The following is a 23,013-nucleotide window of genomic DNA, read 5'->3' as shown; positions in this document are numbered from 1 at the left end:
TTTACCCTCTGAGACACCAGGGGAGCCCTGCACAGAATTGCCCTGTGTTAGTTATCCACCCCCCACCCGCTGCCACAGTGCAGCCCCTGCTTGGCTCCGTCTGCCAGGCGCAAAGCGGATGCTCTAAGGTCTGCTGATGGGTTAACAGAAAGAGAGAGCCTTTTAACTGGAGGGAGGTGGGGGCCAGGGCCCGGACACAGAGAGGCTCAGTGTCGCCCCTTTCTCGGCCGCCGGCTTCGGAACGCCGTGTTCAACGTGCGGGTGGTTCCGGGCCTTGCTGATCACTTTTTTCTTTCCGAAGCTCATCCAGGCTGGAACTCAATGAGACACCGAGTGGTACACACGTAATAATCAATCTGCCCTCGGATCAGAGTCTCTGCAGGGGTAAGTTGGACCTGGTTCTGACCGTTTCCACCAGAACCGATGACCCTGGAGACCAGGCCTGCTCAGAGCCCTGGGGGAGGGTGTGTTGCTACAAAGGATTCGGCGGGTCGGCTAGTGAGATGAGACTGAAGGAGAAATTGGCCCTTCCAATTCCAAACCGAAAACAGAAGACTGCATTTCTCAACCACAAATAGCACATCAACCAGCCAAAGAGGCAGGACCTGTTCAGAAATATCCGTCTACAGTTGACCCTGTAATTTACTTTCTTTGTCGTAGGAAGAGATATATATTTTTTTTTTTTCTGAAGCTTCCTTCCCTTCCCCATAATTATGAATGTTGGATGGAACTAGGAGATGTACCAATAAAAGATTCCTGTCCTGCCCAGAGGCCTGGTCAGGGTCCCTGTTTCAGCAGGCCCAACGGGACCATCAGAACAAAGAGGCCTCGGCAGGGGGGCTTCGTGGGCCCAGAGGCGTAGAGTTCACACAGATGGGCCCAAACTGCCCACTTGAGCTTCCTAACATGCTATTGGTGTGGGTTCTTTTTCTTCTTCTTTTTTTTTTCCATTTTGGTGGAGAGGAAAAGCCATATATTCCCTACAGTTTTTTACTTAAAAAAAAAATATATGAGAAGGCAGGAATGAAAAGGGAAATTCGTGGTCAGAGTGAGTCCCTGTGAACAAGAAGGGTGGGGCAGAAATAAAAATATTTAAAGTGCTATGGCTAAGGCATAGCATTGGCCTTCCTTGGTGGCTCAGTGGTAAAGAATCCACCTGCAGTGCAGGAGATGCGAGTTCGATTGTTAGGTTGGGAAGATCCCCTGGAGAAGGAAATGGCAACCCACACCAGTGTTCTTGCCTAGAGAATCCCATGGACAGAGCAACCTGGCAGGCTACAGTCCATGGGGTCACAAAAGAGGCGGACATGACTTAGCGACTAAAGAACAACAGAGCAGCGGTGAAGCTGGGATTCTTCTTGCTCAGAAAGGACTTGATTTCCCCACAGCCCCAGGGCCCGGCCACCCACCCACCCCGGCCTGCAGACGCCCTGGGCCTCTCAGCAGGACCCTCACGTCACCGGACCACCCTGGGAGTGAGGGTCTCCAAAGAGCCTCCCTGCCTACTCAGGTAGCATCCCAGAATCAGGAGCAGTGGGAGAGGCCATCACAGGAAGGGAGCGGTGAGTGAACCCTGCCTCCAGGCTCCCCCGGAACTTTCCCCAATGTTACCCCAGACGCTCACCCCAGGCTGCTTTCCTTCTCACAGTGTCTGTGGGCAGGATTACAGAACCCGGAGTGGGCACCTGTCTCCCCCAGTAGATTTAAAGAGTTACTGAAAGCAGGGTCTGGCTGCTCACGGCTCAAAAGCCGATAAACAGGCCAGGTTGATGGAAGGGAAAACTTGTTTTATTTCAGATGCAGGCAACTGGCAGGTGGGGGGCGGTGGGGAGGGCAGACTTCTGTCCAAAGGCTGAGCCCCCACCCCAAACAATCAGAGGTGACAGACAGAAACAGCACAGTCTGCTCTGACGGTCACCTTAAAATTGGCCGTCAGTGGTCTGACCAGCGTCATCTTGATGGTTTTAGGTACAGTTAATCTTCAGTTTCAGGGTCAGTTTATTTCCATTTCTTCAAGGCCAGTTCTCAAAATTATGGCAGCTTATGTCGAGGCTAAGTCTGGGCTCATGTAGTTAACTCCTTCCACCTGGTGGAGTTTTCGGCATAAGACAGCTCACAGGATATGGCTCAGAATGTTATCTACAGCCCTTGAGAAAGAGCTAAGTGTCCTTGACTGTGCTTAACGACTACAGTATTATCATTTGGTCTCCTTTGACCGTTTTATTTTGTTTCTGCATGTTGTCAAGTCTCTGATTAAACTTACTCTTTGGCTGAAGTTTTTTCACAGATAAAAGTCAGGCTGAGGGCCTGGAGGGCAGGGGCAAGGACCCGCTCTGTTTCAAAACCACTGGACCCTGTCCCCCAAGAGTGTTTCTCGCCGGTGAGATGTCCACCTGATGGGAGATGCCCACCCGTGGCATGTCCACATTACTGAGTCTTTCTCCATCCCAATGCCAGAATGCGACTGGGACGCCTAGAAGCTTGGCAGAACCGTGCCCCGAGAATCACCTCTGCAAATATCTCCCCCAGCTGACAAGTTGGCCAGCGGCTGGGTGAGCTATGGCTGGAATGCTTATGAGGTTTGCAGACAGCTGGAGTCTGGAGGGAGCACTACTTCCACACGTCACAGGAAGAAGGCTCACAGGCAAAGCCAGGAAGCTGGAGTGCTGGCCCGAGCAAGCGAGGTGAAACTAACCCCACAGCACCGTAAAATCCTGGATCCGGGCTCAACGGGTGGAGGCTGAGAGGCCATCTCGGTAATCCACGGAAGAGGAGGACCTGGGGTGGAGCAGGGTGACGCGCTTGCCGCCAGCAGCGCTCATGCAGGCAGCCTCCTTTGGATCTGGTCCACGGCTGGGGACAGCCACTGTGTGGGCGATGCTGGGACCGCAAGAAGCAACATGATTCTAATTCCAGACTTGGCGTTTCTCTGCTTGACAAAGTCTGGGAGAAGTGAAAACTGGGAAAGTCCTCCCGTTCCAATGGACCTGTGAAGCCTGCGTTTCGTAAATGCTGCTTAAATTGGGTTCATGCTTAGACTTCCCAGGCGGCTCAGACGGTAAAAGCATCTGCCTGCAATGCAGGAGACCAGGGCTTGATCCCTGGGCTGGGAAGATCCCCTGGAGAAGGAAATGGCAACTCACTCCAGTATTCTTTCCTGGAGAATCCCATGGACAGAGGACCCTGGCAAGCTACAGTTCATGGGGTCACAAAGAGTCGGACACAGCTGAGTGACTTCACTTTCTTTCACTTTGGTTAATGTTTAAGTGCATAGTGTGGGACTTCCTTGGTGCCCCAGTGGTTAAGAATCTGCCTTGCAATGCAAGGGACACAGGTTCAATCCCTGGTCTGGAAAGATCCCACATGCCACGTAGCAGGTAAGACCACGCACCACAACTACTGAGCCCAAGCTCTGGAGTCCATGCTCTGCAACAGGAGGAGCCACTGCAGTGAGAAGCCTGTGCACAGCCACTAAAGGCTAGCCTCCGCTGTCGGCACCTACAGAGAGTCCCCATGCAGCAGTCAAGACCCAGTATCGCCACAAGTAAATAGATAAATGCACAGTGAACATACAAGAAAGTAAGGACGGTTCTCAGAAGAAACAAATAAGGCGGAACCCCAAGTCCAGCCAGAGACGTGAACAGAGTGAGCCTTGAGGCCAGAGGCTGAGCCTGGACCCTCAGTGGTTCCTGTCCCCAGGGGTGTCCATTTGTCTGGATATGTGGGGACAGGACAGGAGCTCTTAGTGAGATGCCCCCATACTTCGAAGACACTCAAGGACTCAGCTCCAGTTACAGGTGAAGGAGGAAAGCTTGTTTAATTTTGTAAACATTACCATTGCTGGGTATGGATGTGAGAGTTGGACTATAAAGAAAGCTGAGCACTGAAGAATTGATGCTATTGAACTGTGGTGTTGGAGAAGACTCCTCAGAGTCCCTTGGACTGCAAAGAGATCCAACCAGTCCATCCTAAAGGAGATCAGTCCTGGGTGTTCACTGGAAGGACTCATGTTGAAGCTGAAACCCCAATACTTTGGCCGCCTGATGTGAAGAGCTGACTCATTTGAAAAGACCCTGATGCTGGGAAAGATTGAAGGCAAGAGGGGAAGGGGACGACAGAGGATGAGATGGTTGGATGGCATCACCGACTCACTGGACATGAGTTTGAGTCAAGTCCAGGAGTTGGTGATGGACAGGGAGGTCTGGCGTGCTATGGTCCATGGGGTCGCAGAGTCAGACACAACTGAGCAACTGAACTGAACCGAACTGAACTGTTACTGGTTTAGTGACATATAGTAACAGCCTACAACAGAAAGCAAATAAAAGATGATTTTACTAAAAACAAAAAACATATCTTGAGCCTTAGGGAGATTCCATTCCCTTAGGCCCCTTCTGCAGCCGTCATCCATTCCTGGGATTTTGAAAGGCCTCAAGTCCTGGCCATGTTAGGACCAGAAAGTACAAAGATCAGGAAATGCCTGTTTTTGAACCCTTTGCTCCTAGGGCTTGCATTCTACACCCTTCTCTTAAATTTGGTGAGAAAGTCAGTATAGACGGGATTGAGGAAGAGAGAGTCTGCATAGGATGGTGGCAAACAGGCCGGTGTGGGTTCTAGGAGACACGGTGGAAGGCAGGTTGTTTGTTACGGGACCTGCGGGATTCTCCAGTCAAGCGAACGTTTAGGATCTCCCAGCAAGGCAGGAATTATGGAGTCAATATTGGGGCAGCATTTGCCAAACTGCACGACAACTGGGAGCAACAGGCCAGGCGGCAGGGACTCGCCCTGGACACAAGAGATGAGCTTGGCTCCTGCAGTGGGGAGATGGAAGAGTCCATAGGTCCTGGACACGCAGCATCCTGGTACCTCCGTCACAAACGAACCAGTGTTTTAACTAAGAACCACACCTGCCCTTTTCTTGAAATGTAAATTGGACCAGACCATCCAAGCAGGTTTGCAATTAGGTCAGCCCCTCTTCTGGGGGTCCCAAGGTCACTAGGACCTCCTTGGGCCTTAGGTGAGTCCAAGTTGGAAGGAAGGGAACCTCCACCAAGCAAAGAGCAGGAATTAGGGCAAAAGCACAAAGTCTGAAACAGAAAGAGAGAGATGAGTGCCCGCCAGGTGGGTGCACGATGGTGGGGCTGGCTTGGGCACCAGGGGCAGAGGTCAAGAGGGAGCTCTCCCAGAGAGGGTCTCCTCAGGGCTGAGGACCCAGGACCCAGGACCCAGGACCCTTTCCTGGGTCTCTGGGTCCTGGCTCAGCCCATTAAGCGCTGAACAACTGGACGAAGCCTGGTATAGGTTGCACCATCCAACATGGCAGCCGCTTTGGCCAATCCAAACAGATGCTGCAGACTTCAGAGCCTGAGTGCGCCAAGAGGAATGGGAAATGTCCTAACCACAATCTTGATCCCGATTACGTGCTGAAATCGTGTTTTAAAATTTTTACTTGTTTATTTATTTGCCTGCACTGGGTCTTGGCTGCAGCACCCCGGATCTCTGCTGCATCAGGCAGGACCTTCTGTCTCGGTGCACAGGTTCTCTAGCTGTGGCTCAAGGGCTTAGTTCCTCCGAAGTATGTAGGATCTTAGTTCCCCAACGAGGGATTGAACCCATGTTCCTTGCCTTGCAAGGCAGATTCTTCATCACTGGGCCACTGGGGAAGTCCCTGAAATCATATTTTTAGATACATCTGATTAAATAAATAGTTCAAATTAACTTTACCAGTTTATTCTCACTACTTTAGCTATTTCCGACGGACAGCACTGCTCTAAGGCTTGTGGCAGCATCCTGGAGGATGGCCCAAGAATGCCCACCCCCTGGTACCCACGGTCTTGTGTAACCAACCCCCGCTCCCCACCCCACTCATGTGACCGCTTCAAGCCTGAGAACATGGCAACATTGAGGGAAAGTCACTTCCATGACTGGGTTACAAAACCTGGTGATTCCATTTTGCTGGCCACCTCTCCCTCAGGTTCTGCAGGGGCTCATGTGGCAAGGACTTGAAGGCAGTCCCACCATAGAACTAACCCTGCCCACCACCAGTGAGGTCCTTCTCCATTGCAAGTTAGAGGCGGCTAAGGCCTCACGAACATCTTCATGGCATAAAAGGACCCAGCATAGCCAGGCCTGATTCCCAGCCCCAAGAGATTGTCATGAAACGAGTGCATGTCACTTTAAGCCACTAAGAGTGTGCTGAGGCACTCAGTCATGTCCAGCTTATTGTGAGCCCGCGGACGGCAGCCCTCTCCAGGCAAGAACACTGGAGTGGGTTGCCATTTCCTTCCCCAGGGGTTCTTCTCGACCCAGGGATCAAACCCAGGCCTCCTGCATTGCAGGCAGACTCTTTACCATCTGAGCCACCATGGAAGCCCTAAGCCACTAAATTCAAAGCTCACTTGTTACACAGCAACAGCTGACTAATAACAGTCCCCCACCCAACTTCACACGAGAACGCAGGTTCCTCTTGTCTCAGGCCTTTGGACTTGCCTGTTCAGGGTTAAATACTCCAGACAAACAGTGCAGATGCAGCTCTGAGCAGGGATAAGTTGGTTCTCCGAGTAGGAGCCAGGCCCAGATGGCACCTTCCTTAGGTGGAGTGTGATCCTCGGCCGCAGCTTTGCGGCTGCCCCTCAGCCTCAGGAAAGCTGCCTCTCTGTGAGCCATGGCCCCCTGAGCATCTCTGAGGCCTCAGGCATCACAGTTATAACAAGATGATTAAAGTAAATGAGATGCTCCACCCTGTTTCTAGTTCTCAAGGTCTCAATTACGACTCCCACCTGATTGGCTTGTCTCGAGTCCAGGGGACGTCAGTCCCCACTCTGGTTTCCTCTGCATGCTTGTGGTGCCCTGGAGCAGTGAGGTATTGGGCAGGGGGGAGATCCCGCACCAGTCCAGGGGGGCTGCAGGCTGGCTCTTGCCTGGGGCCCCCAAGGAGCTCCACACAGGCCCAGCGCACCACCCCGGCCAGCAGGCCCTCCAGATGCCCGGCTCGAGTCAGTGGGCCACCATGCTCGAGGGCCTGATCCGGTACACCTGCGAGGTCCCCAGAAAGGACCGTGGGCACACACATCCCTGACATATACTTACACCCCCAACATGCACACACACACACACATACATATACATACACTCCCAACATACGCACACACACACACACACACCCCTGACATACACACACATTCTGACATACACCCTCAACACACACACACACACCCCTGACACACACACACACACACCCTTAACATCCATACCCGACATCCACACACACATGGTTCAGATTGTCCGCACCCCAGGCCATCGTGGACATCCCAGGAGTCATTCAATGACACTCAAACCCAAAGGCATCTCCAGGCCTCCCCTGGCACCAGGAGTCTGGCTGCACGCACTGCTGGGGGAAGGTGAAAGGGTGCAGCCTCCTGGGAAAACAGTCCGGCAGCTCCTCAGAGAGTGACACACGGAGCCACCTTGAGACACAGCCAGTGCACACTTGGGTGTACACACGATGGATATGCAACCATAGGCTCACACAAGAAGTTTAACACCACCACCCCATCAGCCACAAGTGAGAACAACCCCGATGTCCACCCAGTGATGAATGAATTTAAAAAGCAGTGGGTCCATACGACGCAATATTAGCCAGCAAAAAGCGGCAGTGAAGTATTGACGATGCCATAACACGGGTGAACTGTGAAGACGTTATGGAAACAAACGAGTCTCTGTTTCCTCCAGTCCTGTGGGGAAGTTCTGGGATCAAATCTCGCTGCCCTTCGAAATCAGATTCCCCGGGGATTCCCAGTCCCTTTGTCCGACCCCCAGGCTGGGAAGCCTCTCATGGGGCTCAGAACCTTCCCAGCAGTGCGAGAACTTCTCTGGTATCATTGTTCTCCAGTATGTGGGTCGCCTACCTGGAGGGTATGGGATTTGATTTTAACACGATTGCGCACCTCCGACCGTCTTGTTGCGGCTTCTCCTTTGTCCTTGGACGTGGGGTATCTTTTTTGGTGTGTTCCAGTGTCCTCCTGTTGATGGTATTGTACAAGCCTGCTTGAGCTCCCCCTGCGGCTGAGGTTCAAGAAGACATTACACCAGCCACGAAAGACCACGTGTAGTATGACTGCATTTGTAGGAAATGTCCAGAATAAGCAAATCTGTAGGGACTGAAAATAGGAGGAGAAGTTGTCAAGGGCTGGGGGAGGATTAGGGAGCTTGAAGGGGTGATGTTTAAAGCTGCAGGATCTCTTTGGAGTGATGAAATATCTAAATTCAATTGCAGTGGTGATGACCACACAGATCTGTGAATGTGCCAAAAATTGCTCGCCTTCGTCAAGGTCTTCAGAGAACAGAGCCAAGAGGGTGTGACTGTAGAGAGGGTTATTTTAAGGAATCTGCTTCACTCCACTGATATAAACATTAATATCAGCCAAGCAGCAACCTCACAGACACAACCACGATAATCTTTGACCACTCACCTAGACACCGTGGTCCAGCTGAGTCAACAGAGAAAACTGTCCAACACACCATCAGATCGTCGTGCACTTTAAATGACAGTCTGGTATGGTAAGTGGTTGGAACTCAATGAAGATACTGCTTAAAAAAGACTCTGGCTGCATCTCCCACTGACGTCAGCCCCGGAGTGCTGAGCACACTGTGAGCCAGCCCTCCAGACAGCACCCCACACCCCCGAAACCCTGCTGGCGGTCAAGGGACCGGATGCCAGCCCTCCCACCCAGGGCTCGCAGCATCAGTGCCCTGCTGTGGCGTGGGCTGGCTCTGCTGTGGAGCCTATAGAGACCAAAGGGTGGCATATCCGGCTGTGAAAACCCACTGGACATCAGGGCTGGCCGAGGAGGGCCGCTCAGTGGTCAGAGGAGTGTGTGAGAGCCTCTCACGTTGCTCAGGATGATGGTGGGATTCAATGAGGGTGGGAGAGGGGCAGGAAGGCTCTAAGCTCGACCACGTTTTAACCAGAGCCGCACTTCTCCTCTCTTTGATGATGTAAGGATGTTTCTGTAAAATAAGGTTGGAAAATGGTTTTTAGTTGAATAAAGCGCTGCTACCAATATGTGGGGCCGGTGGACAGGAGACGTAGGAGCCCCCCGCTTCACCACTGCAGCTGGGAGCACCAAGGAGGAGCACCAAGGAGGAGCACGTTGTGGTTGCTGTTGTCTATTCACCAAGTCCTGACGCCGTGGCCCATGGACCGCAGCCCGCCGGGGTCCTCTGTCCATAGCATTTCCCAGGCGAGAGTTCTGGTGGTGGTGGCTGTTCAGTCACTCGGTCGTGGACAATTCTTTGCGACCCCATGGACTGCAGCCTGCCAGGCTTCCCTGTTCTTCACTGTCTCCTGGCGTTTGCTCAAACTTGTGTCCGCTGAGTCGGTGATGCCATCCAACCATCTCATCCTCTGTCACCTCCTTCTCCTCTGCCTTCAATCTTTCCCAGCATCAGGGTCTTTTCCAGTGAGTCGGCTCTTCCCATTTCCTTCTCCAGGGGATATTCCCAACCCAGGGATCAAACCTGAGTCTCCCGCATTGGCAGGCAGATTCTCTACCTCCGAGCCACCAAGGAAGTTCGTTGATCGTGGTTCCACCTATGATCTCAGGGTAGTCTCTACCCCAGGGCGATCTCTTAATATCTAACCCCCCATCTCCAATACCCTGGGCATCCTTTGCCCAAAATCAAATCCACAATCTTTCCTAATGTGCTCTTCCCATTGTTTACCCAGCTCTCAAGCATAAAACCCATGTCATCTAAGCCTCCGTCTCTGTTCCTTACACCTCGCACACCAGTTACTCATCAAGAACTGTGTCATGTGTTACCAGGATGTATCACTGTTAGTCTTAATCTTCCTTCTCCCAGTGTGTTTGCTTTTGGTTCAGCTACATATAACAAAAAACCTCCAAACAACAGAAATTAATTAAGCTTTCATTCTCTTGTACAAAATTAATTCAGAAGTATAGTCTCTGGCAGAAATCCAGACTTAGTTTCTAGCAGTAAAAGTCTGGAGCCTTCACAGTTCAGTTCGGTCGCTCAGTCGTGACCCCATGGACTGCAGCACGCCAGGCCTCCCTGTCCATCACCAACTCCCAGAGCTTGCTCAAACTCATGTCCATTGAGTCGGTGATGCCATCCAGCCATCTTATCCTCTATCATCCCCCTCTCCTCCCACCTTCAATCTTTCCCAGCATTGGGGTCTTTTCAAATAAGTCAGTTCTTCACATCAGGTGGCCAAAGTATTGGAGTTTCAGCTTTAGCATCAGTCCTGCCAATGAATATTCATGACTGATCTCCTTTAGGATGGACTGGTTGGATCTCCTTCCAGTCCAAGGGACTCTCAAGAGTTTTCTCCAGCACCACAGTTAGAAAGCATCAGTTCTCTCCTCCCACCTCCCCAAATTGCCTAAGCTCCCACTGGGTCCAGCCCACCTCTGCTTGTGGTGACCTGGGACATGTGGTCCTTCTGGGATGCTGTCCATGGGTCTCTGCCTGGTGGAAGGGTCAAGCAGGAGGCTGTGATGGATGGATGGGCCAAGAAGGGGCAGGGCTGTCCCTGCTGACCTTCTCCTGGGGTCCCAAGCCAGAAAAGCCGATGGCCCGGCTCCCTCCGGGACTGCTTTTGGCTCTGATGGTCAAGAGGAACCAGTTCCTTCCCGAGACTCCTGAGCGGACAGCCTGGCTCTGGGCAAGTGCGTGCACGTCCACCCACTGGGGGCTGGAAGCTGGAGCACGTGGTCTCACTGCCCCCCACGGGTCTCCCTACCTGGGGCTGCGGCAGGCATCACAGCCTCCACTTGGAGCTGCTGTCACTGCAGAGTGGGCCTTTGGAGACTATTCAGAGCCAAACACCAGCCCAGGGGGCTTCCTTGTCCTGGACATTTTCCCCCAGAATACCGCATCACCTGGGCTGGCCGGCTCCACTCCTGCCCAAGGATGTGGGGACTTAGTCCTCAAGTTTCCCAGGGCCCCTGAGCAAGCTCTGTCATTCAGTGTCTGGGGACAGATGACAGGTGGGCCCCCCAACCACAGCAGAGGCTCCGTGGGCACCCCCAGGTGGCAAACTTGCAGCCTGAGTGCTCTGTTTTCCTTCGCCGCAGAAACACGTGTGGGCCACAGGCAAGACCCGGGCCCAGCTCTGACCTTCATGTCTAGGACTGGTTTAACGAAGATGGACAATCACTGGAGGGCACCAGAGGGCAATTTTGTCCCCGTCTTCTAATAGAAAAGAGAAAACGCCAACAGACCTAATTTTGGTGCAGAGCAGAGTCTCATCAGAAATTTGCAGACATGAGCTGTTCTCTTCCCCATGCGTGTGGTATCATTTATCAAAGGTCTTTGCAGCACTTTCTTATGAACAATAGAGAATAACCCCAAACTCTCCCTCCTTCCAGAAAAGAAAACTGGGTTTCTCCCCACCCCAGACTCTCCCAGCATCACCCCCAGGGAGGAGAGGATGCTGTGTCCCACTTTCGGGGTGTCTCTTAGCTTCTACCCTGCAGTTCAGCTCCTGAATTTCCCCCATCTTAAAGAGTGCCTCTCAAACCCTATGACACCTGCAAGACAGGTGTGTAGCTCTTTGGAATATAAGGTGGTTAATCTTAAGTGTCAAGTTGACTTGGCCACGGGGTGCTCAGATATTTGATCAACTGTTATTCTGTGTATGTCTGTGAGGGGGTCGTGGATGAGATGTACATTTAGACTGTTAGAATGGATTAAGCAGACTACCCTCCCTAATGTAGGAGGACCTCACCCAATCAGTCCTGATTGGAACAAAAGGGCTGACCATCCCTGAGGCAAAAGAGAATTCTTCCTGCTTGAGGACCACAGAACTGGGTCATCAATCTTGTCCTGCTCTCAGATTCAAGCTGGAACACTGGCTCTTCCCACGTCTCCAGCCTGTCGACTTACCTGGCAGATCTTGGGGAGTGTCTGCTTTTACAACCATGTGGCCAGTTTCCCTCAATAAATCTGTCTGTATCCACCCACATGCTACTGGTTCCGTTTCTCTGGAGAACTCTGACAAATAGAGAACACAAGCAATTCCTTTGTTTCACGGCCTAAGAGCGGGCTGGGTTAGAACCTTCGGGGCGCTGGTGGGTCCACACTAGCCTCTGAGAGCCCCAGGCCTGGAATGAGGACAGCTCCAGCCTCCTGCTTCTTGATGGTCACCTTTCTGGGCCTCAATGCATGCATGGGAATAACAGTCCTTTACATCTCTTCATGGCTAATGCTTTCTCTAAGGGTCACAAAGGCTGGACTCTGGTCTGTTGTGTCCACTGCTTATTATCAAGCATCTGGCAATATCTGGGGTATATACTTGGTGCCCTGTGAGTAGTTGTTGGATGTTGCATGAGTTGGTGGGATGGATGGATGAAGAGATAGATGGATGGGTGAGTGGACGGATGGGAGGGTGTGTGAATAAAGGGATTAACGGGTGGGTGGGTGGGGGAATAAAGGGATTAACGGGTGGGTGGGTGGGGGAATAAAGGGATAAATGGACGGATGCAGCATGCACAGAAGGAAGGGTGGTTAGAGGGGTGAATGGGGGCCAAGTTGATGGATGAGTGGACGAACAATGTGGTAGCCAGCGTCTGTGTCAACCTGACTGCATTACAGGATGCACAGGTATCTGGTAAACATTGTCTCTTGGTGTGTCTGAGAGACACTTTCCGGAAGACATTAACATTTGAATCTGTGCAGTTTGTGTCACTAATCTCCCCTCTGCCTCTCTGTTCTGGGTGTTTCATGTAGATGGAATCACTCCATACATAACCCTGTGCGTCTGACTTCCCTCTCTGAGCACAGTGCTTTCAAGTTTCATCCACGTTGTATCAAGATCCCCATCCTCTTTGTAGCTGAATGTTCCGTCGTGTGAACAGGCCACGTTTTCTCTGTCCACGTGTCCACTGATGGTTGGCCGGTGGGCGTGTGAGCTCTCCCACCTGCGGGCTGTTGTGAACAGTCGTGCTGCAAACACTGTGCATTGCTGCTCACTTTGCTGCTTTCTAGAGGAAAGTGAAATGTGAAACAGTCTCCCCGTCGCCTCTCGCCCACACCCCCAGGCGCAGGTGATTCAGGGCAGCCCAGTATCCATGTGAACCCTCAGCCTCAGGAGGGCACCGGCGGCGCAAGGGGCAGAGTTTAAGGACAGTGTCCTTGTGGTGGGGTCAGGGCAGCCCGTCTTCCCTGGAAGCCCCCTGGGCATTCCCAGGCTCCACCCCCAGCCCCCCAGATCAAAAGGGGGTTGTCGAGGTTGCCCCAGGAGTCACAGGGTTAGCCAGGTGAGGCGCCCTGGAAGAGAGGTCCAGGATTTGGGTGGAATAGCATCTTGTGTCTCTCGGGCATCTGTAGGTGTAACAGGACTTACAGACCCCTAAGTTCTGAGTAAAGAATCTGCCTGCAGAGCGAGAGGCCCAGGTTCGATCCCTGGGTCAGGAAGATCCCCTGGAGAAGGGAATGGCAACCCACCCCAGTATTCTTGCCTGGAGAATCCCATAGACAGAGGAGCCTGGTGGGCTACCAGGCTACAGTCCATGGGGTCGCAAAGAGTCGGACACGACTGAACAACTAACGCTGAGTATTCGATGCACACATCTCAAACTCCTTCCTTCCCCTCGCATTAGTCTGAGGTGTTTCCCAGATTCAGCAGGAGAGCACTTTGAAAGCTTCGGGGGATCAAAAGCCCGGGAGGAACGAAGCCCCAGAGCCCCTGCTACCACTGGCTCTGCGACACGAATCGGGCTGCCCACCCCCCATCCCAGCCTCCTTCACTGTGCACCACGGGTCACAGACCCAGACTTTTAGAAACGTGTCCGCACTACGAACGCAATAAGCGAGGTATCGGCAAGCATGTGTATCTCTCATAACTTTGAAAAATGCTAATAAAGTGGCCATGTCCAGGTTATGGTGGGCCAGCTCCAATTTCCAGAGCAGCAGCAGAGGAAAGGAGAGAAAACTTTTATTACAAACTGGAAATTGGAACAGGTAGGAAATTATTTCTCAAAGTCTTCCAAAATGAATATTTTTCCTTTTCTACTGGAGCTGTGAACACAGTTTAGTAAGCTAAGGGAGGAAGTATTCTTCCTGGGAAAACAGCTTTCTTTCGATGCTGTCTTATCATTTCTGTTACTGTTCAGATGCTCAGTCGTGTCCAACCCTTTGCCACCCCGTGAACTGCAGCACGCAGGGCATCCCAGTCTTTAACTATCTCCCAGAGCTTGCTCAAACCCATGTCCATTGAGTCAGCAATGTCATCCAACCATCTCATCCTCTGCCGTCCCCTTCTCCCCCTGCCCTCAATCTTTCCCAGCATCAGGGTCTTTTCCAATGAGTTGGCTCCTGGCATCAAGTGGCCAAAGTATTGGAGCTTCAATTTCAGCATCAGTCCTTCCAATGAATATTCAAGGTTGATTTCCTTTAGGATTGACTGGTCTGATCGCATTGCTGTCCAAGGGACTCTCAAGAGTCTTCTCCAACACCACAGTTCAAAAGCGTCAATTTTTCGGTGCTCAGCCTTCTTTGTGGTCCAACTCTCACATCCATACATGACTGCTGGAAAAAACCATAGCTTTGTTGGCAAAGTGATGTCTCTGTTTTTTAATATGCTATCGAGGTTTATCAAAAGCTAAATGAAGCCAGAAAGTGGCATGAAAGTCTTTCAGTCATGTCTGACCCTTTGTAACCCCATGGACTATACAGTCCATGGAATTCTGCAGGCCAGAATACTGAAGTGGGCAGCCTTTGCCTTCTGCAGGGGATCTTCCCAACCCAGGGATCGAACCCAGGTCATTGCAGGAGGATTCTCTCCCAGCTGAGCCCCAAGGGAAGCTCTGAGGTCATAAAGGCGGAGCCCTAATCTAGGACAGAGCCACCGTAAGAATAGATCAGGTCTCAGACATGCACAGGAGGAAGGCCACGGGAGGACACAGCAGGAAGGTGACCATCTACACACCAAGGAGCGAGGCCTCAGGAGGAACCAGCCCTGCCCGCACCTCCATCTCACACTTCCTGCCTCCAGAACGGTGAGAGATGAAGCTCTGAGCTGTCAACTCCTGCACCTGCGGTTCTTGATTCCCGCCGAGCCGAGGTTCGAGGCCTGGAGCAGGGCTGGGAGGGTCCACTCGAGGGGCCCTGGCCTTGGGAGCACAGGGCTGGGGCTGCGGGGTGAGGGTCCAGGGAGGGGTGCTTGTGGTGAGGTGGGAGGATGCTGCATTTTGGGGGTGGGGGTGGGGGGTGGGCGTCACCGACAGGGGAGCGAAAGCAGAAAGGTGGCGACTTTGGCCTCAGGGGGTTTTCCACCCAGGGAGAGGTGAAGGGGAGAGCCAGGCCCCCTGCTGGAGCGAGAGCCAGAGAGACCCAGGGGGCAGAGGAGGCTGACACCCCTCAGGAGCCCTGCCTTCCGGGCTCCCCGGGGTTGAGCCCCTGTGCCTGTTCCCGTCCACCAGCACTTCTCCTCTGATGGCACGGGGGTGTCCTTGGGACTCTGTCTGTCCCCCCAGCTCTGCCTTGCCACTGAGCTCCAGGGAGATGACCGCCCGTTGTTCCCACTCCCCCAGGCCTGCCCATTCCATAGCTCATGTCCTGCCACCCAGCAGGTGCCCATCACGGAAAAGCCAAGCAGAGCCAGGGGTCCCCAGCCGCCTGCTCCTCACCCAAGTCTGCTGGATCGCTCCTCTGGCCACCCAGACTCTCGGGCGGTAACTGAACTTAGGGTCACCTCCATCCCACCCAAGCCATGCCCACCAGTGTGAATGCCTGCTGGGCTGGACTCAAGTATAACCATCACTCTGCTTCTCCTCCTCCCGCTCCCCAACGGGCCTGGGCACTGGGAGCAGAGGTCAAGCCTCTAGGATCACTTTGATCACAGCAGTCAGGGCATCCAGCAAGCTGTCTAGCACCTAAGAGAGGTGCATCAGACAGTTTGGGAGGGGGGGAAAGTGAATAAATCCTCAAGAGAAGCTACAGTTCATTACTTCTAGACAATTCTGAAAACCGTGCATGAGCATTCTGCTGAATATTAACATTTTAATGTTTACATAAATAAAATATTGATTGCTTTATGGCTAAGAGACTTTCAAAGTGTCCAAGAAAACTAAATTCTGAGTGAGCTTTTTAACATTTCACGGTGTGTGTGCATGTGTGCTAAGTCGCTTCCGTTGTGTCCGACTCTTTGAGACCCCATGGACTGTACCCGCCAGGCTCCTCTGTTCATAGGATTCTCCAGGCAAGAAGACTGAAGTGGGTTACCATTCCCTTCTCCAGAGGATCTTCCCAACCCAAGGATCAAAGCTAGGTCTCCTGCTTTACAGGAGGACTGTTTACCTGATGGCTCAGTTGGTAAAGAATCCTCCTGCAACACAGGAGACCTGGGTTGGGAAGATCCCTTGGAGAAGGGAAAGGCTACCCACTCCAGTATTCTGGCCTGGAGAATTCCATGGACTCTATAGTCCATGGAGTCGCAAAGAGTCGTACACGACTGAGCAGCTTTCACTTTCTTTCATCGTCTGAGCTACCGGGGAAGCTCCAGGACCGGGGGCTCCCAGAAATGCCAGTTCTGGCTGAACCCAAAACAAGCCTCAGCATCCAGGAGCTTCCAGTTAACACCTGGGGCCTGACCTCTCTCCCGCCCGAGCCAGTGACCAGCAGAGATGGATGGAGGGCACTGTCTCCGTGGAGAGGAGGCAGCCCTCCCAGAACCCCACTCCTGTCCGGGAGGGTTTGGGGTAAATCAACGCTGAGAGCAGCTTCATGATCCAGACCCGCCTGCTGCCTCCTCCCTCCTGTTTGAAGCAGGCCCTGGGTCTTGGCAAACTGGGCTGTCCAGATGCTGGGCCTCTGGCCGAGACGAGCTGTTTTGCTAAAGGATCTCGTGGCAGTCCGGGCAGAGATGAAAGAGAACAGCCTTCCTGCAGCCCGGCCTGCCCAGTAACGCTCTGAAGGGCCATTGACACCGAAAATTGCTTGCAAGATTTCCTCCCACTAAGCCTTCGGGTGCCCTGGTTTCCCCTGGAAATCCCATCAAGGCTCAAGGTCCATGATACCAGGAATACAAGGAGGTGAAACCTGACCCGAACCTGAAATTTGTCCCGACTAGACTCCCACGGGGACCAGTCCCCTACCCCTTCCGTAACTGGTGCACACGTGATGAACTCAATCGTCTGCAGAGGAGTTGCTGCATTGGCCCCTGGGCTGAAGCCCCTGCCCGCTGAGTGCTTGGGCCCGCAAGCAGGCGACACTTAGTGGAGGAACCCGGCGGGGTGGGAGAGGAGGTCATCTCGCTGCTTCTCCCCGGGGCTGTGCAGGGGCTGGTCACCTCCTTCCCACCTTAGCTGAAAGGGGCCCTGGAAACACTGATTTTCTTCAGTGGATTTCAGGTTTTCCTGGGTGGGGAAGGCAGAGGTGAACACTAGACAGACAAACAAGAGCTCTGCCCCAAAGGGAGAAGGCCCTTTAGCAGGAAACGGGTGCTTAGTGACCCTGCTGCAGGGGTGGGGCGAGATGGGGGGCAGGCTCCCCATCCCGGGATGGGCGGCAGCGGGTACAGGTGGCATCCTCGGGGTCCAAGTGGAGAACAGGAGGGAAAGCGCAGTTCCTGGTGGCCAGGGCAGCCATGTGCCTTCCCGGGACAGTAATCAGGGTGAGGGCCACAGCGTCCTGACGGGGGGCTGGGGAGCTTGCTGGGCAGGGGGCGGGGTGGGGAGGTGGGGAATCGATGACTAATACCCTAAGGATGGGCTTCTCCGGTGGCTCAAGGGTAAAGAATCTGCCTGCCAGTGCAGGAGATGGAGTTCGATCCCTGGGTTGGAAAGATCCCCTGGAGAAGGAAACGGCAATCTGCTCTGGTAATCTTGCCTGGGGAATCCAATGGACAGAGGAGCCCAGTGGGCAACAGTCCATGGGGTCACAAAAAGTCAGGAGCAACCAAGCACACAGGCTTGCAACCTAAGGATGAGGGGGTGGTGGAACCCACCCCGGATGAGTGCAGGAAGCCGGCCTGGGGCGCTGAGCCTCTCCTTGGGAGTTGGCGGGGGAAGTCAGTGTCTTACCTGCCAGCCCCACCCCAGGGTCCTCTCCCTCTACAACCTCACTTGTAGGGCTTGCCCTGGTCTCCAAAGTGTCTATTTTCAGACCAAAGCCCCCCGTGTAATCTGTCAGGCCCCAGGGGTGGAGATGGGGGGAGAGCGATACCCACGCCCTCCACACCAAGTCTCGTGGTACATCGTGGTTTCCTGGAGGTAACTGCAGTCAAGGCCTGAAGCCCCCTGAGCCAGACTCTGCAGTCTCCCTGCAACTCATCCCTGCTCCATCCGCCCCCCGCCGCCACCCTCCCTCGGGCCCCCCCAAGCCCTCCAGCTGGGGGGTTCCTGGCAGAGAGATGGCATTCCCAGGCTGTGCTGACCCCCAGACCCCAGCTGGCACCGTCCATCTGTCCAAGGTGCTTGGGGAACACGGGACCTGACGCCCTCCCTGCTTCTCCCTGGTCTCCTGAGTCCATAACGAGGCCTTTGGTGTCACTTTCAGTTTGGCTTGATGATCTAACCGACCACCTGGATACACTGGATTGCTCAACAAGCTCTAGTTTCTCACATCGACCTGGGGCCTCCAACCTCCCACGTTGGGGCAGAGATGCTAGGAGACCAGCTGATGGGGAACCAGCCTCAGGAGGGTGAGTGGGGAGCTTCCCGGGGCGGGCGTGCTCAGTGGTTAAGAGCCTCCTGCCAACGCAGGAGACACGGGGTCCATCCCTGACCCAGGAAGATCCCACGTGCCTCGGGCAGCTAAGCCCGTGCACCACAACTGCTGAGTCTGTGCTCTAGAATCCGGGAGCCCTAAGTATATATCCTAGCTCCCGTCCACAGCAAGAGAAACCCGTACAGCGTAACTCAAGTGTAGCCCCCTGCTCGCCCCAACTGGAGAAAAGCTTGCAAGGCGACAAAGACCCAACACAGCCAAAACTAAATACAATTATTTTTTAAATATAGAAGGGGAGCACTGTGGTCCCAGCTGCCCTGCATTGCAGCCTGAGCTGTTCAACAATAAAAGCTGGAGGAAATTGTCAACTAGTAAGTGTTGCTGAAACTGACATAAGAGCCCCTCCCCTGCCCACCCTGGAATCCGCCCAGTGAGCTGTTTTTGTTATTGTTCAGTTGCTAAAGAAAGATGAGCACCGAAGAACTGATGCTTTCGAACTGTGGTGTTGGAGAAGACTCTTGAGAGTCCCTTGGACTGCAAGGAGATCCAACCAGTCCATCCTCAAGGAAGTCAGTCCTGAATATTCATTGGAAGGACTGATGCTTCAGCATCAGCTCCAATACTTTGGCCACATGATATGAAGAACTGACTCATTGGAAAAGACCCTGATGCTGGGAGGTATTGGGGGCAGGAGGAGAAGGGGACGACAGAGGATGAGATGGCTGGATGGCATCACCGACTCAATGGACGTGAGTTTAAGTAAACTCTGGGAACTGGTGATGGACAGAGGGGCCTGGTGTGCTGCACCAAGAGTGCAGCAAAGAGACACGGGGTCGCAGAGAGACTCGATTGAACTGAACTGAACTGAAGTCATATCCAACTCTTTGTGACCCCATGGACTGTAGCCCACCAGGCTCCTCTGTCCCTGGGATTTCCCAGGCAAGAATACTGGAGTCAGTCGCGGTTCCCTTCCCCAAGGGATATTCCGGACCCAGGGATCGAACCTGCATCTCATGCTCAGCAGGCAGTTTCTTTACCTCTGAGCCACCAGGGAAGACCGCTGAGCTGTTTACTTCAATACAAATGAGTCGTAGCTCTTAGCAAAACGGCAGGACTCTCCTTTCACCACTTTGAGTCTCTTTTGAGAAATAGCGCCTGCACTGTGGGCCGGAGCAGAGAAGCCAGATCAGTTAAGGCATCTTTAAATTTTAAAACTCCCTTTGCAACTGGGCCTGCAGGCTCCTCATAACAAATGCCTCAGAGAGGTGACTCCCTTTGTTCCTTAATACAGTATGCTCTGCTGGGCTCTCTCTTGGAGCAACATGAAACTATCTGCTCAAGGCCCCAATATTTGAGCAGGAACGGGTCGCTTTAATAATTGATAATTAGATAACTTTAATATAGAATGAAGTCAGAGTGAAACAAAAGGTAAAAGCATGAGTAGAAATGAACGGGGTTAACAGCATTCCTGCAGAACAGGCTTCCAACTGCCCAGCTGGGCAAGAAAAGGCAGTCACTGCAGACTCCTTCAAGAGGGTCAGAGCGCAGTCAGTCAAGAGCAGGGAAGAGGGGGGCAGTTTAATGCCCAGGAAGGAAGTTCGCTACACGTCAGCAGGGATTTCTTCTTCTGCATACAGAGCACAGACTGCGGCCTCATCTATAGGAAGGTTTAGGGCTTCCCCAGTGGCTTGGTGGTAAAGAATCTATCAGCTATGCAGGAGACACAAGTTTGATCCCTGGGATGGGAAGATCCCCTGGAGGAGGAAATGGCAACCCACTCCAGTGTTCTTGCCTGGGAAATCCCATGGACAGAGGAGCCTGGTGGGCTACAGTCCATGGGGTCGCAAGGAGTGGGACACAACTGAAGTGACTGAGCATGCGTGCATAGGAAGCCTTGGGGACGAAATGCTACTTCTAGTACCAGAAGGACCAACGAAGATATTTCCAGGAAATTCTGACAGCAGCCTGACAGCTCCGTGCAGAGCAGCACAGGATAAAAGGGGCGTTTGCTCGGGGTGGGGGTGATCAGGACTGTCTGGAAGACGTTTCCAGCCTCATAACACGTTTCAGTCTTTCTCGATACACACCCGAGTTGAGAATGTCGATCTCGGGAGATGGGTTTGGAAACAGAGGCAAAACCACAAGATTTATAAACTGTGGCTTTGTTCCCGGGCTCCTTGGCATTTGGCAGCACAGCTAAAGTAAGGTTTTGCTCCTCTTTTTCTCTGTTTTCTTGAAAGTTGGACCTCAGATGCACAGAGCTGGGGTCCGTGCATAAGCCCAGGTTCAAGTTAGAATGTCATCACCTGCCCATGTACGGCTGTCTTTGTTAGGTGTGTCTGTCTGTCTGTGTTACACACTGAACACCCTGAACTCACCAGCCACCCGCATGAGGCCGTTGCAGATGACTGACACCTCCAGACGTGTCCTTTTCCATGAGTGCTTATTACCACTTCACCTCTTTCCTCAGATGCAGCTACTGCCTTGCATTTGGGGTTCCTCCTTGGTTGGGGTGGTGGCGGTGGTGGCGGTTTCATCTCTAAGTCATGTCGATTCTTTAGATCCCATGGACGGTAGCCTGCCTGGCTCCTCTGTCCACGTCATTATTTTGCTTTAAAAAAAACTACTTTGTGGAGTAGGAAATGGCAAGCCACTCCAATATTCTTGCCTGGAGAGTTCCATGGACAGAGGAGCCAGGCAAGCTATGATCCACAGGGTTGAAAAGAGTTGGACATGACTGAGCACACGCATGCACACCCACTCCCCACCTTATTACTAAAAATTAAAAAGAAATCAAACGGGATAGGAGTAGCTTTGGTCATTACATAAAATGCATTCTTGGTTCAGCCTCCTCATTTTGAAACTCACCTTAGAAAGTACCCCAAAGAGGCAGATATGTGACATTACAACACTTTAATTTGACTTTACAGAAAGACCCGAAATCCAAAGGCCTTCAGAATCTCTGTTAGTGAGCTCATTCGTTTGGCATAGTTACAGCTTCAACATTTGAAGCTTTTCATGGCAAGGAAGTTCCCTCTGTGTTACTTGGTATGAGGTAAGAGGCTAGCATGAATATGGAATTACCAAGTGGAAAGTTGAATATCCCCCAGGTAATGGCACCCCACTCCAGTACTCTTGCCTGGAAAATCCAATGGATGGAGGAGCCTGGTGGGCTGCAGTCCATGGGGTTGCTAGGAGTCAGACACGACTGAGCGACTTCACTTTCACTTTTCACTTTCATGCATTGGAGAAGGAAATGGCAACCCATTCCAGTGTTCTTGCCTGGAGAATCCCCAGGACAGGGTAGCCTGGTGGGCTGCCGTCTATGGGGTCGCACAGAGTTGGACACGACTGAAGCGACTTAGCAGCAGCAGCAGACCATGCTTTCTACTCTCTAGTACAGTTATAAGGGAGAACTGGCCACAGAAACTTCTGGGTTAGTGGGCTTCTGCATTATTATGAGTAGAGATTTAAAAAAAAACACTTTATTGAGGTATGAATTCATTTATTGTATAGTTCACCCTTTAAAGTGTCCAGCTGAATGAGATTTATTGTATTCACAGATTAGAGCAACCATCACCACTGTCATCTTCAGAACTTTTTCATCACCTGAAGAAGGAATCTGGGGAATTCCCTGGGGGTCCAGTGATTAGGACTTGGTGCTCTCGTTGTGGGGGTCCAGGTTCAATGTCTGGTCAGGATTTAAGATCCTGCAACCCACTTGGCACTGCCAAAAAAAAGGAAATCCTTTTAAGCTGTTACCCTCCTATTCCCCTGCAGCTGCCCCGTCCAGTCCTAAGTGACCGCTAATACCATCTTAGTCTATGGGTTTCCCTATTTTGAACTTTCATAGGAATGGAACCATATGGAGTGTAGTCTTCTGTGACTGTTTTCTTTCCCTTAGCATGATGTTTTCAATATTCATCCATGTTGTTGCATGTATCAGTACTTCACTCTTTTTTATGAGTGAATCATATTCCATTGTGTGGATATCCTATCTTTTATCTGTTCATCTGTTGATGGACATTTGAATGTTGCCACCTTTTGACTATTAGAAATAATACTGCTATGAACATTCATGTACAAAAAATAAAAAATACTCTGACTTCCACACGGAGTCCTAAATATTGTGTAGCTGTGCATTTTAAAAATTATATAAAAAGCTCTCTTACTATATGAAGTCTCTGGCGCTTGCTTTTTCATGGAACCTTACGCTTCCTCGAGGCATCATGTTTTGTGGGGTTTTGGGGGAGGGTTTTCTGTCTGTTTGCCTGATAGCTATTAATCTTTGGCCGCACCACATAGCATGAAGGCAATCTTCGTTCC

The sequence above is a fragment of the Bos taurus genome, chromosome 20 (assembly GCF_002263795.3).
Source record: "Bos taurus isolate L1 Dominette 01449 registration number 42190680 breed Hereford chromosome 20, ARS-UCD2.0, whole genome shotgun sequence".
Lineage (NCBI taxonomy): Eukaryota > Metazoa > Chordata > Mammalia > Artiodactyla > Bovidae > Bos > Bos taurus.
This window is presented reverse-complemented; position numbering follows the sequence as displayed.